General features: G+C 37.8%; 1 pseudogene; it reads left to right on the plus strand.

Moving 5' to 3' along the window:
- Positions 1-6316: 6316 nt before the first annotated feature.
- LOC131805247 (5S ribosomal RNA) lies at positions 6317-6435 on the plus strand (annotated as a pseudogene).
- Positions 6436-13661: the final 7226 nt, after the last annotated feature.

The following is a 13661-nucleotide window of genomic DNA, read 5'->3' on the forward strand; positions in this document are numbered from 1 at the left end:
AAAACAGTTAATACCCGCCGCGGCCTTAACCCAACCGTTCACCATATCCATTGAACTGACTCGTATTCCGCAATCGCATCTTGGATAATTCTAGCGGCGTTGCGGATTTCCGGCCTGAGAGTTGAATACCTTTCAGGGTTTCCTGTACGATGTAATCTCCGTAGAACTTTCTTTTGCCTGATTAGGTCTAGTATTTCAGGCGAAAGTCTACGGGATCCTTTTTTCCCAGAATAAATTTTGAGGATTAGCAGACTCCATGGCGGATCGGAAAACCTCGCTCGTGGCATCGATGCAGGCATCAATTTCCGAATGAGTAACATTCCGATCTATAGAAAGTTGGCAGATGGGAAGCCTTTCTGCCAATAACCTGTTAAATAGTCTTCTGTATATTCTTCTATAATCGAAGAAAGTCCGTCTTGGTCTGAATTCCGGTTCGTTCCCGTAAACAGTCATTTTTATAGCCCTGTGGTCAGAATTACAATCTAAAGTTGCAATTCCTAGCCCACTATTATCATCCACATGGATGCCAGATGAAGCTAAGCAGATGTCAATAAAGGATTGTGATCCAAGAATAACTCTGGAATGTCCATTTGTTGGTATTATATTTGTATCAGAACAGCTGATTACGAAATCCAAAACTATCCTCCCTCTTGAACATGAAGTATTGGATTTGGGTTTTTGGCCCATAGCAATATTGGCTTTGGGTTGTTGGTCCAAAGGTAAATTGGAGTTGGGCTGTTGACCCAAAGGAGTTTTGGCTTTATGTGGTTGGCCTAAAGTCATATTGGGGGCTGTGGTCTTTGCCGATGTAACAGAGGCATACGATACTGAAGGTTGTATCTTGCCACTATTAATAGGGAAACCGTTTGGCGCAGACTTAGCCGCTTTAGCAGCCTGATCTTCGGCTAATTTAGCCAAAAGATTCAGGCGATTTTGTCAGTCGCGTGCATTTGCAGCGTGTCCACGGTTACAATTAATGCTTTTGAACACATAGTTCGGTTGCATTGTAACCTTACCAGTGGCTGGATCAGTCACTGGAACCATAGTAGGCTTATTAACACCTTTGGGAATTTTGCAATTCCCTGGGCCATGGTCCCCTGTGCATTTAACGCTGCAATATGGCATGTCATAGTTTGCCGACAAATGAAAGTGTCTTTGGCAATTGTGGCATTGCGTTAGGCCTTTCCTTTTGTCCTTACTGAAATGGACATCGCTAGTGAAGAGGCGGCGTATTTTAAAATTACGTGCGATATCTGAGAAAATAAGCCTTCCCCTTTTCGTGGTCTTCCACGATATAACGTGAAAGGCGCTAATTTTGCAGTTAACTAACTTTATAGCGAACCTATCGTGTCCGAGCAGTCCAATTAAGTTGTACGTAACCCCCTTAACGTTAATGTCAAAAGTCGAAATTGGTGGTATCGACTTTTGCCTGCATTGCATTGCCTGGTGTAGCGTCCTTGTTGGTTTTGGCTGCTGTTTTAGTCACTGCTGTTGCTGATGTTGTTGCTATCGGCTCATCTTTGGTGCCGTTGACGATCTGCACCTTCTTTCTTCCTTCGAGGCTTTTCAGCGACCTCGACATCCTTCTTCCCAGGCAGAATGGGCTTTTTGACTGCCTATAGTGGAGTCCGGCTTTCTTCCACCTGTAACTGAGCCACTGGCAGTGTGGTCGGAGGCTGCCTCACTGGCGGCGTGAGCAGCTCAACCTCCATAGAGGCATCTTCCAAGATAATTGGTGAGTTCTCCAATATCTCACCAGATTTAATAGAGAATTTTTTCATAAGCTTCAATTATCCTTTTGCAGTTATTGACGCGCTGGAACTCGACATTCAGTTGCCTAGCGGCCTCTTCTTGTCTGGCCTTGACAGCTGCTAACTCCGTTGACAAGGCCTTGTTGTCCTCCATAATGTTGGAGAGTAGAACCTCCAACTGCCGGACCTTGGTCTCCAATTTGAGTGATTCGTATGGTGAATCACTGTCTTGGGAACCACGTTTTTTTTTGCGTTTCCGCTGCTTTTCAACAGCTGTCACGTCAGTGGTTTCGTCTGTGATGTTCCCATTAGCCGACACACAGACAAGGGGCACGGCTTTACCCAATGGTAACGCTGTAGCCAGCTGGGGTGGTACTGCATTACCGACCGCAGTCACATTACGGTCGGCGAAGAGGACGGTATAACCGACCGAAACTGCATTGACGGTTGTTTGAACTGTATTACCGACCGGAACTACATTATCTTATGGCACTATCATATGGTACAACTCCGATACTGTATTATCGACACCCTCGGTCATTTATACTGCATTATCGATATGTGGTACTGTATTACCAACAGAGGGTCCCGGCACGGCACTACCCACGGACACTTCCATGGTGACCGGACACTCCACCTGGATGAAGCCAAGAGCCGACGGCAAAAATTTAACAAATTGCCGACGGCACACCACTTTATGTTTTCCCGACGGCAAACCACTTATCCAAATGCCGACGGGATTCACTATTTAACTTAGAGCTTTTATCCTTAGTTTGAAACACTCCAAGTTATTTTCACTTCACAAGTCACTTTTTCACTATCCTCTGACGGTCTGCACACTCCAAGAGCTCAAAGCAGAATATGTTCAACACTCATTTCATTTATATTACCCATATTCAATTTCATACAGAGTTTAGTAATTGCTTACAGACTATTATCTTAAACTTACTCTAACACATATAATGTTTATCTAGAGATTTAACTGTTATTATATCAAATAAGGCAAGGCCAGCCAACTTTTAGTTTACTTATGTTGAAGTAGTTTTTGTGGATTTCCTCGGAAAAAAGGGATGAAACAACGAGTTTATTTTTTTTCTTAAACTACTTAAACTACTAAAAAAAACAATAACAGTAAAATAAATAAACAAAACAAATAAAATTATATAGTAATTCACATGGTATTTAATACATTGGTATTTCTTTTATTGTATAGTAATGTATACTGTATTATCAAAATTGTATATTTTATACCTCCTATGGTAGAACATAAACATATTTTCATTATCAAATAATTGATTTGTTTGATGTAGTGCGGTGTTAATGATGTAGATAGCAGTGTTAAGTAAAGTCCATTTCTCTTTATATTCAGGAGTTCCTCTTCAGTTATTACTAATTGTGATATATTGGGGTTTGGATGACTGGTACATTTCTCAAGATACTTTATAGTGATATTAGTCATATATTTATATATTCTTCTATAATTTACGACATTTTGGTTTTGTTAAGCTACCCTCTTCATTTAAGAACGTTTTCAGACCTAGGCAGTGTACAAACAATTTCCTCTCCAATATTCTTTTTCTTTGCATTTGTGCTGAGGAAATGGAGAACCGTATTGGAAAGGCGTATGATATAGCTGGTCTTACCAATTGTTTATATATGAGGAGTTTAATTTTTAGGTTGAGACCGCCTCTTTTTCCTATTGTTCTGTGTAGGCTAACATATAAATATATATAACATATATATATATATATATATATATATATATATATATATATATATATATATATATATATATATATATATATATATATATATATATATATCCTTTTTGTAGGACGTGGTGTACATGACATGTGTATTGCATGTCGGATTGCAATACAACGCCCAGGTATTTAATAATATTATTGTGTTTTCAAATTTAATTGTAGGTATGAACTTGCGCGCATTTCTGCAGACAGATCCTGGTCTACCCTTAAAAATGAATGACCTGCATTTATCTATGTTTAGTTTTAATTTGCATTTGTTGAAGAATTTTGTCAATTTACGCAGGTAGTTTTTTAATTTTATTTGTGCCGTTTTTGCCCGATGGTGTATGTATGCAATCATTATATCATCTGCGAAAATTTACAGAAATTCTCCACTTGAAGGTTCAGGTATATCTGCAATAAACAGATTGTAAAGAACAGGTCCCAGGACGGAGCCTTGTGGGACCCCTGCCTTCATTGTATGGAGATTTGAACAGTGGTCATCTAGTGTCACAAAACATGACCTATTATTAAAGTAATTTTTAATAAGTCTTGTTGTTTCTTTGTTAAATTCATATTTCCTGTGCATTTTGTACACTATTCCTTCTTGCCAAACAGTGTCAAACGCCTTGCTGAAGTCATGGCTAACTGCTATGGTGGCTTTTCTTTTATTTAGTTCACTGGAAATTTGATTAGTTAATGTCATTAGGGCATGAGTGGTAGAAGTTTGTCTTTTGAACCCGTATTGGAAATCTTTGAGTTTGTTTTTATCATCTATGTGCATATTAACTCTTTCTAGTATAAAGATTTCAAATAGTTTCCCGAAAGAACGTAATAATGAAATGGGACGATAGCTGCCTACATCTGTAGGGTCTTTCCCAGGTTTAAGTATTGGGATTAGTTTAGAGGTTTTCCATTTTTGTGGGAAATATCCAATATTTATACAATGATTAAATATCAAGGCGAAATATTCCCAAGTAGTAAATTTTGTTCTTTTGAGAACATAGTTGGGGATTTTCCATCCCCGAAACTTTTCTTGTTATTTAATCTTTTAAGAACTGACCCAATATTGTTGGGCTTGATAAGCCTGAGTCTATTTGTATTAGACTGACCTGTGCTTCCATCAGCCAAAAAGTGATCTGAAAAATGTTCTATGGCTTCATTGTCAAGTTGAATGCTGTTTATTATTTGGTCGTCATTATAACTCTTAATAGCTTGTGTTTCTGTGAAAGAATTGGCTAATAATTCTACAATTTCCTGCTGAGAACATATTCTCTGGTCATTCGTATGTTAAATTTGAAATATGTGACTTTTGTGATTTAGTCCGCTAAATGCTTTGGCCTGCCTAAACATATTTTCGTTGCATGATATTGAATTCAGATATCTAGTGTAATGTTCTTCTTCAAATTTAACTATTCTTTGTTTGATGATAATATCTTTGTTTTTGATATCCGCTTTTTGTATGATATATGCCTGTGAGCTAGTTGTTCTATGCAATCTCCTACGAAGCCTCTTTTTATGTGCTATTAGATGTCTGATGGTAGTTCTGGGAGGAAACTCTTTTTGGTGCATATTTTTCTATATGGTTATTCATTGCATTTTGAAATGCCACAGTCATGCTATTTGTTGATAGATCAATTTCTGTTGCAGTTGCATTTCTATTTGCAGGTAGTTTATGTTCTGGGAGAATTCTATCCGATTCTCGATTATAGTCTCTGATTTTCATTTTTTTAAATTAAAATTTTTTTAGGAAATTCATTAATGATATCAGACAGAGTGAGACTAAAAATAACCCCCCATGGTCGGAGATACAGTCTATAGTATATTATCCCGTGTAGGTTTTTGTTGGATCTATTAAGTTAATTCCGGTTGTTGTCATAAAAAAATCAATGTATGACTCAGAATTATTTGTTTTTCGACTTGGACCAATAGTTTTTAAAATATTGATATCAGGGGATGAAAGTAGCCAATCATTAAGTACCCTACCGTTTGAGTTTACTTTTGTATCACTCCATAACGTATGCCTCACATTAAGATCTGCTCCGATTATTCTTTCATTTGTTCCAAATAAATCAAGTAATTTTTTGATAATATATCTGGCGGTCTAAGATATAATGATGCTAAAAAGAGAGTTTCTCCGCTTATATTTCTTACCTTTATTACAGTGGCTTCAATATTTTGTATGTCTATATCAATGCGCTCACTCTTAAGTGTTTCTTTGATAATTATGGCAGTGCCACCGCCCATCCTGCCGCTTCTATGTTGTCATAAATATTATGACCTTTTTTGTCTTGAGACAAGGGAATTTACATCAATGAAAATAATTTTTAAATTAATCATTAATTTGCAGGCTTAAGAATAGTCCAAACATCGCTTGTGAAATTTCTTTTTCTGTTTTTAATTGTTATTATTTTGAAGCAAATTCTGCAACCTTTTGTATGCAGGTATACGTTACTTTGAATAGCTAATGAATATAATGTGTTGATTTTCAGCTAAACATATTTTTGAACGTTGTAAAATATCCTTTCTTTTATGGTTTAAAAATAATAATAGAAGATTTTCTTTCTCTATTTTGAAAAATAAAGTATAAAACATACTTATGCGCATCTAGTATTTGCTTTAAAGTTGTTTTAAAATCATTTTAAGGTTCATCTTTGAAATATTTTTATTTCATACTTGTAAGAAAACTGTTTATTTCCCTTAATCGAAACAAGCATACAATCCCTTTTTCGTTCGTGTGTATGTTCAACACTTAAAATACGTTATCTTAATATAGCATTCACTGTTAGGCATGTGAAGCAAAGTAAACTATGCTTCTTTGCCAATGACAATATCACGCTGAGTACATCGGTTCTCGTCCGATCACCGAAATTAAGAAGCGTCGGGAGCGGTTAGTACTTAGATGGGGGACCGCTTGGGAACACCGCGTGTTGTTGGCATTGTCCAACCTTTTTATATATGTTTTTAATTTAAAAAATATTTTTTATTTTTTCGTAAAAAAATCTTTTAAATAGCTTTTATTTTTATTAACGATGTTTAAAAGACTGGAGTCCCTTACTTTTTAATTTTATAATTCTTAAATCTAGTTTAATCTACTCTTAACTATGCTTACTTTCTAAAGTTAAATCTACTTATAACTACTTAATCTAATAACTAATCTACTATTTACAATATATACAATGGGTGCTACACCGGCTACTGCGATACCTGGTAGACGGGGTTTTCTAACGCGAGCGTCCCAAACCTTCGATGATAGAAGAGAAGTTGGTCTTCTCTGTAGAGAAGACCCTCTTCATTCATCGTTAGTGAACTGCTCGGTGGCCTTTAATTGGTCCGAACTAGCCTGTGTATGTCTGTTTCGTGCACAATGCTGTCTCTCACTAATCTATTGTCGACGGCTGCAGCTCTGTCTAGGGAGTTTAGAGCGCTAGCCATAAGAAATTTATCTATAAGGCTAAAGTCGATCGATTCGTAAATTGTCCTGTTGGCAGGCAAACGCCAGGTACCATCTTCACCCTGGATTCACCTTATACAGAAACTTAATATTCGCCTTTTCCAAATGCGGAGTCTTTCCATTTGGCTGGAAGATATTCCAAACCAAAGAGGAAAAGCATATGCAATCAGAGGCCTTTTTATCTGTTTGTAGATAAGTAATCTAACCTTAACAATCAGCCCTCTAGTAGCATTTATAGCACGTTGGTAGGCCCAATATATACACCTGACTTTTCTTAGTTTGTAGTCAATATGCCTAACAATCTCGAAGTTGCTATGCAAAATAAGGCCCACATATTTGATCAGGTCCGAATTGCGAATTTTTTGCCCTCCAGCCACACGATTTGGCTCATACTGCCTGGCGCTGCGGTATAAGTATTTTTTCTTTCCCTTGAATGTAATCGCTTCACATTTGTCTACGTTTAAGTGCGTTTCCAGGTATGGAAATATTTGGAGAGCTGATCCAAATATGCACTTAAACGTGCATTAGTGTTCCCCGCATGTGCTCCGGCCGCAGCGGTAAATATATCATCTGCATATGCCAGGAGCAAATGCCCTTCAGGCGCATGTGGTACATCACTAGTAAAAATGTTGAAAAGGAAAAGTCCAAGGAGAGACTCTTGTGATACCCCAACATTTACTGCCCTTTCTGAAGAAATGTCTTCATCAACTTTAACCCCAAAACTTCGATTTACTAGGAAACTAGTCTCTAGTCTACATATATTAAAATCGGAGCGTAGCCTTCTCATTTTATATATGATGGCATTTTGCCAAGCATTATCAAATGCTTTGGCAAAATCTAAACTAACCGTGATCTGGCGGGTTTTTAGTGCTTTACTCACAAAGGTCCCTAAGACCATGAGGGCTTGTGATGTTGAGTGGCCTCCCCTGAAGCCAAATTGGCTTTCAGGTATAAAAGTATAAAATATTCAAAAAGCTTCCCAAAAGCTGGGAGTAAGCTAATTGGACTATAGTTATTGTAATGTGTTGGGTCCTAACCAGGTTTCAGGATGGGTATTGTTATTGCCCTTTTCCATGAAACCGGAAAATAGCCCAAATTTATGCAATGGTTAAAGATAATCGAAATATGTTTCCAAGCAGGGCTATCGGTCCTCCTTAACACGATGTCAGGGATTCCATCCGGTTTCCGCGATTCCATCCGCGGATTTGCGATTTGATCTCCTTCTTAACCCTACCCCAATATTTGGTGATTTGAGGAATTTATGATGTCGCCATATATTGTCCTCACTTATTGTGGATCCATCTGCAGGTGATCTGCAAATGTCACCAAAGGGGACTTATAATTGTACATCGATACTTCATTTCTAACAGCATTACTTAAAGAAGAGGTATCGTCGGCATCCGAGTGTCCTTGGTCAACGTCCGCTAACATGTCAGCCTTTTGGCTAGACACGACTGCGTAACTCCATCGTTACCTATGAGGTCTGGGGTTTTGGCATAGCGACTAATACCCGCCGCAGCCTTAACCCAACCGTTCACCTGGATTTCGCTGAGGTATCGTATCCACTGAACTTTCTCGTATTCCGCAATCGCACGTAAACTGTCATTTTCAGGGCTCTATGGTCAGATTTACAATCAACGGTTGTAATTCCTCGCCCATCATTATCATCTATATGTATACCAGATGAAGCCAAGCAGATATCAATGAAGGTTTGTGAACCTATAGTGACTCTGGTTGGTCCATCTGTGAACTGCATTATCTTATGGCACTATCATATGGTACAACTCCGATACTGCATTATCGACACCCTCGGTCCTGGCACGGCACTACCCACGGACTCTTCCATGGTGACCGGACACTCCACCTGGATGAAGCCAAGAGCCGACGGCAAAAATTTAACAAATTGCCGACGGCACACCACTTTATGTTTTCCCGACGGCAAACCACTTATCCAAATGCCGACGGGATTCACTATTTAACTTAGAGCTTTTATCCTTAGTTTGAAACACTCCAAGTTATTTTCACTTCACAAGTCACTTTTTCACTATCCTCTGACGGTCTGCACACTCCAAGAGCTCAAAGCAGAATATGTTCAACACTCATTTCATTTATATTACCCATATTCAATTTCATACAGAGTTTAGTAATTGCTTACAGACTATTATCTTAAACCTACTCTAACACATATAATGTTTATCTAGAGATTTAACTGTTATTATATCAAATAAGGCAAGGCCAGCCAACTTTTAGTTTATTTATGTTGAAGTAGTTTTTGTGGATTTCCTCGGAAAAAAGGGATGAAAAAACGAGGTTCTTTTTTTTCTTAAACTACTTAAACTACTAAAAAAACAATAACAGTAAAATAAATAAACAAAACAAATAAATAAAAAAAACAAAATATATATATATATATATATATATATATATATATATATATATATATATATATATATATATATATATATATATATATATATATATATATATTGCAATACGGATTGCAATACAACGCCCAGGTATTTAATAATATTGGTGTTGTTTATTATTGTGTTTTCAAATTTAATTGTAGGTATGAACTTGCGCGCATTTCTGCAGACAGATCCTGGTCTACCCTTAAAAATGATTGACCTGCATTTATCTATGTTTAGTTTTAATTTGCATTTGTTGAAGAATTTTGTCAATTTACGCAGGTAGTTTTTTGCCCGATGGTGTATGTATGCAATCATTATATCATCTGCGAAAATTGACAGAAATTCTCCACTTGAAGATTCAGGTATATCTGCAATAAACAGATTGTAAAGAACAGGTCCCAGGACGGAGACTTGTGGGACCCCTGCCTTTATTGTATGGAGATTTGAACAGTGGTCATCTAGTGTCACAAAACATAACCTATTATTAAAGTAATTTTTAATAAGTCTTGTTGTTTCTTTGTTAAATTCATATTTCCTGTGCATTTTGTACACTATTCCTTCTTGCCAAACAGTGTCAAACGCCTTGCTGAAGTCATGGCTAACTGCTATGGTGGCTTTTCTTTTATTTAGTTCACTGGAAATTTGATTAGTTAATGTCATTAGGGCATGAGTGGTAGAAGTTTGTCTTTTGAACCCGTATTGGAAATCTTTGAGTATGTTTTTATCATCTATGTGCATATTAACTCTTTCTAGTATAAAGATTTCAAATAGTTTCCCGAAAGAACGTAATAATGAAATGGGACAATAGCTGCCTACATCTGTAGGGTCTTTCCCAGGTTTAAGTATTGGGATTAGTTTAGAGGTTTTCCATTTTTTGTGGGAAATATCCAATATTTATACAATGATTAAATATCAAGGCGAAATATTCCCAAGTAGTAAATTTTGTTCTTTTGAGAACATAGTTGGGGATTTTCCATCCCCGAAACTTTTCTTGTTATTTAATCTTTTAAGAACTGACCCAATATTGTTGGGCTTGATAAGCCTGAGTCTATTTGTATTAGACTGACCTGTGCTTCCATCAGCCAAAAAGTGATCTGAAAAATGTTCTATGGCTTCGTTGTCAAGTTGAATGCTGTTTATTATTTGGTCATCATTATAACTATTAATAGCTTGTGTTTCTGTGAAAGAATTGGCTAATAATTCTACAATTTCCTGCTGAGAACATATTCTCTGGTCATTCGTATGTTAAATTTGAAATATGTGACTTTTGTGATTTAGTCCGCTAAATGCTTTGGCCTGCCTAAACATATTTTCGTTGCATGATATTGAATTCAGATATCTAGTGTAATGTTCTTCTTCAAATTTAACTATTCTTTGTTTGATGATAATATCTTTGTTTTTGATATCCGCATTTAGTATGATATATGCTTGTGAGCTAGTTGTTCTATGCAATCTCCTACGAAGCCTCTTTTTATGTGCTATTAGATGTCTGATGGTAGTTCTGGGAGGAAACTCTTTTTGGTGCATATTTTTCTATATGGTTATTCATTGCATTTTGAAATGCCACAGTCATGCTATTTGTTGATAGATCAATTTCTGCTGCAGTTGCATTTCTATTTGCAGGTAGTTTATGTTCTGGGAGAATTCTATCCGATTTTCGATTATAGTCTCTGATTTTCATTTTTTTAAATTAAAATTTTTTTAGGAAATTCATTAATGATATCAGACAGAGTGAGACTAAAAATAACCCCCCATGGTCGGAGATACAGTCTATAGTATATTATCCCGTGTAGGTTTTTGTTGGGTCTATTAAGTTAATTCCGGTTGTTGTCATAAAAATCAATGTATGACTCAGAATTCTTTCCCTTGAATGTAATCGCTTCACATTTGCCTACGTTTAAGTGCGTTTCCAGGTATGGAAATATTTGGAGAGCTGATCCAAATATGCACTTAAACGTGCATTAGTGTTCCCCGCATGTGCTCCGGCCGCAGCGGTAAATATATCATCTACATATGCCAGGAGCAAATGCCCTTCAGGCGCATGTGGTACATCACTAGTAAAAATGTTGAAAACGAAAAGTCCAAGGAGAGACTCTTGTGATACCCCAGAATTTACTGCCCTTTCTGAAGAAATGTCTTCATCAGCTTTAACCCCAAAACTTCGATTTACTAGTAAACTAGTCTCTAGTCTACATATATTAAAATCGAAGCGTAGCCTTCTCATTTTATATATGATGGCTTTTTGCCAAGCATTATCAAATGCTTTGGCAAAATCTAAACTAACTGTGATTGTGATCTGGCGGGTTTTTAGTGCTTTACTCACAAAGGTCCCTAAGACCATGAGGGCTTGTGATGTTGAGTGGCCTCCCCTGAAGCCAAATTGGCTTTCAGGTATAATTTCTTTATCTTCCAGGTTTTGTTTTATCTCCGAAAGTATAAAATATTCAAAAAGCTTCCCAAAAGCTGGGAGTAAGCTAATTGGACTATAGTTATTGTAATGTGTTGGGTCCTAACCAGGTTTCAGGATGGGTATTGTTATTGCCCTTTTCCATGAAACCGGAAAATAGCCCAAATTTATGCAATGGTTAAAGATAATCGAAATATGTTTCCAAGCAGGGCTATCGGTCCTCCTTAACACGATGTCAGGGATTCCATCCGGTTTCCGCGATTCCATCCGCGGATTTGCGATTTGATCTCCTTCTTAACCCTACCCCAATATTTGGTGATTTGAGGAATTTATGATGTCGCCATATATTGTCCTCACTTATTGTGGATCCATCTGCAGGTGATCTGCAAATGTCACCAAAGGGGACTTATAATTGTACATCGATACTTCATTTCTAACAGCATTACTTAAAGAAGAGGTATCGTCGGCATCCGAGTGTCCTTGGTCAACGTCCGCTAACATGTCAGCCTTTTGGCTAGACACGACTGCGTAACTCCATCGTTACCTATGAGGTCTGGGGTTTTGGCATAGCGACTAATACCCGCCGCAGCCTTAACCCAACCGTTCACCTGGATTTCGCTGAGGTATCGTATCCATTGAACTTTCTCGTATTCCGCAATCGCACGTAAACTGTCATTTTCAGGGCTCTATGGTCAGAATTACAATCAACGGTTGTAATTCCTCGCCCATCATTATCATTTATATGTATACCAGATGAAGCCAAGCAGATGTCAATGAAGGTTTGTGAACCTATAGTGACTCTGGTTGGTCCATCTGTGAGTATAACATTTAGATCAGGACAGCTAGTTAAAAAATTTGAAACTATTTTTCCTCTAGTACAAGTTGAAACATTCCCCCAGCTAGTATGTTTAGCATTAAGGTCCGCCTCTATTATAACCTCCCCAGATCTAGCTAAATCCCTAAGAGGTTCTAAGCTATTAATGTCAAACTGCCACTGCGTACAGTGGTGACCCGCCGGTCATAAAGATCCTAATACAAGTACACTCGATGGGTCCCAAATAAAGTGGTACTTTTTATGTTTTCCCTTACTAATATAGCGGTACCCCCACCCCTAAGTTCTGGCCTATATTGTAACATACCCGCCTATCTAAAATCTGTGGTTTTGAGATAGTTTATGTTCAGCCAACATCATGACCTCCGGCCGATGCTCATCGAGGAACAACCGGAGGTAGTGCCTCCTGTGCCTCGATATTACGGAGTTGATGTTGGCAAATATAAATGTAGTTGACCTAACCATTTATATATAACATACCTACTAGCGAGACCGTGGCTTTCGTCTGGCTCGCTTTGTCCTTACTCTTGAGTTCCTCAGAAAATTGACGAACCTGCATGACCGAGGTCAGGAAATCTTTTCCAAAGATTTCATTGCAGAGTTCGTTAAAAAGATTGAACCCACTAACAACTTGCCCTAAGGATTGTTGCTGGTCCAAAGTTATGTTAGCTTTGGGTTGTTGTTTGCCCAAAGTTATATTAGCTTTGGGATGTTGTTGGCCCGGAGTTTTAGCTTTGTGCGCAGATGAAGTTCCAGTCGTTGTTGCAGAATCAAACGACACACCAGGCTGTATCTTACCACTATTTATAGGGAAGCTAGCTTTTGGGGTAAACTCCGCAGCTTTTTGGGCCTTACTTTCAGCTGCTTTAGCTAAAAGTTTGGGGCGAGTTGGACAGTCGCGAGCATTCGCGGCGTGTCCAGTGCTGTTGCAGGGTACGCTTTTGAATAGGTAATCTCGCCGCATAATAACCTTACCTGTAAATGGGTCAGTTACAGATATCAGTGTAGGCTTATTAACGCCCTTGGGAATTTTGCATTTCTGTGGGCCGTAGTCTCCTGCG

This window comes from Musca domestica, unplaced genomic scaffold, assembly GCF_030504385.1.
Source record: "Musca domestica strain aabys unplaced genomic scaffold, Musca_domestica.polishedcontigs.V.1.1 5, whole genome shotgun sequence".
Classification (NCBI taxonomy): domain Eukaryota; kingdom Metazoa; phylum Arthropoda; class Insecta; order Diptera; family Muscidae; genus Musca; species Musca domestica.